We start from the raw sequence: 4,807 nt of genomic DNA, 5'->3' as shown, positions 1-4,807 counted from the left end.
AAAGGAAACATCTTCCAATGAAAACTAGAGAGAAGCTTTCAGAGCAACTGCTTTGTGATGTGTGTATTCATCTCATAGAGTTAAATCATTCTTTGAATCGAGCAGTTTGCAATCACTGTTTCTGTGGAACCTGAGAAAGGACATTTGGGAATGCACTTAAGAATATGCAGAAAAATTAATACCCTCCAATAAAAACCAAAAGGAACTTTCTGTGAAACTGCTCTAGGTCACGTGCATTCCACTCACACAGCGAAGCTTCTGTTTTTATTGAGAAGTATTCTAACACTGTTTTAGATTAGGCAGCTAAGTTATACTCAGGAGCACTTTGAGGCTTCCTGTGCAAAGGGAAATATCTCCAGAAAGATACTGGAGAGAAGATTTACAAGGAGCTGCTTTGTGACGTGTGCATTCCACTTACAGAGTTATACTTTTCTTCTCAAAGAGGATTGAGGAATCCCGTGTAGAGAAAACGCTACCAGGGGACATTCGGGAGTATATGATGGCTATGGTGAAAAAGGAAGTATCCTCAGACAAAAACTGGAAAGAAGCTTTCTGTGAAACTGCTTTGTGATAGATTTTTCTATTCACCTCATGCAGATGAAACATTCTTTTTATTACTCAGTTTTGAAACTTCGTCATGGATGGATTCGTGAAGGGACATTCGGGAGCGCCTTCAGGCCTGTGGGGAAATAGGAAATATCTGTACATAAAAACTGGAGATAAGCTTTCTGAGAAACTGCTCTGTGATGTGTGCATTCCACTCAGGGAATTATACCTCTTTTCTCATAAGGCAGTGTTTGAACACTGTTCCTGTAAAACTAAAAAAGTGAGATATTGCAGTGCATTGAAGACTATGGCGAAAAGTAAAATATCCTGAAGTAAATCCCACAAAGAAGCTTTCCAAGAAACTGCTCTCTGACGTGTGCAATCATTTCAGAAAGTTAAAGTTTACACTGTGTTGCACAGTTTGGAAACTCTGTCCTTGAGGAATCTGGGAAGGGATATTAAGTGGCGCACAGAGGCTTGTGTTGTGAAAGAAACGCCTTCTGATAAAAACTGGAGAGAAGCTTTCAGAGCTTCTGCCTTGTGAAGTGTGTATTCATATCATGGAGTTAAATCATTCTTTGGATTGAACAATTTGAAATCACTGTTTCTGTGGAACATGAAAAAGGACATTTGGGAATGCTCTTAAGAATATGCTGAAAAAATTTGCCACGCAGTGCTGGGCCTGTGAGGAGGCGCAGAGGAGGCGCGGCCACCACGGAACCCTTGCTGGGCCTGCACCACGTAACCCGGCTGCTGGCGTGCTACTGGGAGCCCGCTGCGGGGCGGTGGCGGCGGGGGCATGAGCTTGTGAGATGCGGCCGCGGGTGACGCGGAAGCCAGCAGTGGCGACAGTGGCGGCGGTCATGTTCTCCTGGGTGTGGGGCGCCCAGTGCCTGAAGGCGGGAGCGTGGGCGCTGGGTAGCCGCCGACCATGCCGCCTGCGCAGGCGCTTGTTTTGGACTCACTCGCGGCACTGAGGCCCGCGGGCCGATCATTGGCACGCCCACCATGGAGACGACCCCCAAGCCCTTGGCCCCTTTGGCTTTGGCCTCAGCCCCGGCCCAGTTGCCGCTGCGCACCCGGGACGTGGTGCAGCTGTGCGAGGAGCAGGAAAAGGAAGAAGGTAGATAATGACTATAATGCCCTTCCAGAAAGACTCAGCACCTTGCCTGATAAATTGTCTTATAATATAATGGTACCATTTGGCCCTTTTGCCTTCATGCTAGGAAAACTTGTCCATACTAATGAAGTAAATGTTTTACTGGGGGACAACTGGTTTGCAAAGTGCTCAGCAAAGCAGACTGTAAGTTTAGTTGAGCATCAGAAAGAACATATAAGAAAAACAATAGATGACTTTAAAAAAATGATGAAAAATTTTGAATCCAGAGTTGAATTCACAGAAGATTTGCAGAAAATGAGTGATGCTGCAGGTGATATCGTTGACATAAGAGAAGAAATTAAATGTGACTTTGAATTTAAAGCAAAACACCGAATTGCTCATAAACCGCATTCCAAACCAAAAACTTCAGATATTTTTGAAGTAGATGTTGTAAACGATGTGAAATCCAAGGATTTGCCTGCTGATAAAGAACTGTGGGCTCGACTTGAAGAACTATAGAGACAAGAAGAATTGCTGGGTGAACTTGATAGTAAGCCTGATATTGTGATTGCAAATGGAGAAGATACGACATCTTCTGAAGAGGAAAAGGAAGATCATAACACAAATGTGAATGCAATGCATCAAGTAACAGACTCTCATACTCTGGACAGTTGTCATAAGGATGTTGCAAGTTCAGAACCATTCAGTGTTCAAATGAGTAGTCAGTTGAACTGTTCAGTGAATGGTTCCAGTTCTTACCACAGTGATGATGTTGACGATGATGATGATGTGGACGGTGACAACATTGACGACGATGATAGTGATAATGACCATGAGGCTTTAGGGATTGGAGATAATTATCTTCCAACAATATATTTTTCTCATACTGTTAAGCCTAAGAGGGTCCGAATAAATACTGGAAAGAATACCACTTTAAAATTCAGTGAAAAGAAAGAAGAAGACAAACGTAAATGAAAGAACAGCACTGGCAGTGGCAACTCTGCCCAGGAGCTGCCGACCGTCAGGACACCTGCTGACATTTACAGAGCCTTTGTTGATGTTGTGAATGGAGAATATGTCCCTCACAAATCCATGCTGAAGTCTCGAAGTAGAGAGAATAGTGTGTGTAGTGACACCAGTGAAAGCAGTGCTGCTGAATATGACGATAGGTGGGGAGTTTTGAGGAGTATCAGCTGCGAAGAAGCCACTTGCAGTGACACCAGTGAGAGAACTTTGGAAGAGGAAACACAAGAAAATCATCAAAAGAAACTTTTACCCTTATCAGTAACACCTGAGGCTTTTTCTGGAACTGTTATAGAAAAAGAATTTGTATCACCTTCCTTAACACTACACCCAGCCATTGCTCATCCTGCACTACCCATTATTCCAGAATGAAAGGAAGTTCTGTCAGAAGCATCAGAAGAAACTGGAAAGAGGGTTTCAAAGGTTAAAGCTGCCAGATTGCAACAGAAAAACTAGGCCCTGTCTAGGAAATGAGAATTTACATCCTAAAACCTAGTTGTTCATTTGTTTAGAATATCTATAGCAAAATAGGTTACATGTAGTTTGAAATAAGGTATCCTGAGTTACTTTGGCAACAAGTTCTTTTACCCTTGGTATTTGAAAAAATCAAAGAAACTGTCTGAATCTTTAATATTCGACTTGTTTTGTTAATTCTCTGAATACTGCCAACACTCTTTTCCAAGTTTGCCTTTATGATGCAGTGGCAGCATTTTGAATTACTTTTCAAAGAGTACTGTTCATATGCATTGTTTTTGTGTTTCAAACTAAATACAGGCAGTTTTGTGCCAGCTGTGATATTGTGCATACCATATGGACCATTTTAAAGAAAATTTTAAAATTTCAAATAGATTCAACAATTTTATTACTTGCTTTCACATTTTAAAGGCACTTTAAAAAAATCTACTTCTCTTGCAGGTTTTTCAGGTAGTTGGCTATTCAAGAAACCTCGACACCTTGAATGTCACACTGTAAACTTTAAGGAACAAAGCAACATGAATTAATTGTATTCTATGGGAAAATTACTTTGGAAAGATATTTTGTAAAACTTTTTTCTTCCCGTAAAAACTTTATGAAACTTGGTCCCCTCCCCCCAAAAAAGAATACTTTGAAAAAGAAATACACTCCAATAAACAGCAGAAGGAAACTTTCTGTGAAACTGCTCTAGGTCACATGAAGTCCATTCTCCAAGTTAAGCTTCTGTTTTCATTGAGCAGTATTCTAACACTGTTTTAGGTTAGACAGCTAAGGGATACTTGGGAGTGCTTTGAGGTTTATGGTGAAAAAGGTAATATCTTCCGATAGAAACTGGAGAGAAGATTTTCGAGTAGATGCTTTGTGACGTGTGCATTCCACTCAAAGAGTTTTATTTTTCTTCTCAGAGAGGATTGGGGAAGCCCGTTTGGAGAAATAGCTACCAGGGGACATTCGGGAGTACATGTACAGCTATGTTGAAAAAGGAAATATCCTCAGAGAAAAACTGGAAAGAAGCTTTCTCTGACACTGTTTTGGGATAGATATGTGTATTCATCTCACATAGATAAAACTTTTTTCCATTATGCAGTTTTGAAACTGCGTCATTGACGGATTCACGAAGGGACATTCGGGCGCACATTCACCCCTGAGGGGAAATAGGAGATATCTTCAGATAAAAACTGCAGAGAAGCTTTCTGAGAAATGGCTTTTTGATGTGTGCATTCCACTCAGGGAGTTATACCTCTTTTCTCATGAGGCAGTGTTTGAACACTGTTCCTCTAAAACTGAAAAAGTGAGATTTTGCAGTACATTGAAGACTATGGTGAAAAGTGAAATATCCTGAAACAAAATCCAGAAAGAAGCGTTGCAAGAATCTACTCTCTGATGCATGCGTTCATTTCAGAGTTAAAGCTTACACTACGTTGCTCAGTTTGGAAACTCTGTCTTTGAGGAATCTGTGAAGGGATATTAAGTGGCACCTGGAGGCTTGTGGCGAGAAAGGAAACGTCTTCCGATGAAAACTGGACACATGCTTTCGGAGCAAGAGCTTTGTGATGCGTGTATTCACCTCAGAGAGTTAAATCATTCTTTGGATTTTGTAGTTTGAAATCACTGTCTCTGTGGAAACAGAGAAAGGACATTTGAGAATGCTCTTAAGGTTATACT

At 41.3% G+C, this 4,807-nt stretch overlaps 1 pseudogene; it reads left to right on the top strand.

Annotated features, from left to right (window-relative positions):
• Positions 1–1,646: 1,646 nt before the first annotated feature.
• LOC102125374 (unconventional prefoldin RPB5 interactor 1 pseudogene) lies at positions 1,647–3,596 on the top strand (annotated as a pseudogene).
• Positions 3,597–4,807: the final 1,211 nt, after the last annotated feature.

This window comes from Macaca fascicularis, chromosome 10 (assembly GCF_037993035.2).
Source record: "Macaca fascicularis isolate 582-1 chromosome 10, T2T-MFA8v1.1".
NCBI lineage: Eukaryota > Metazoa > Chordata > Mammalia > Primates > Cercopithecidae > Macaca > Macaca fascicularis.
This window is presented reverse-complemented; position numbering and strand designations above follow the sequence as displayed.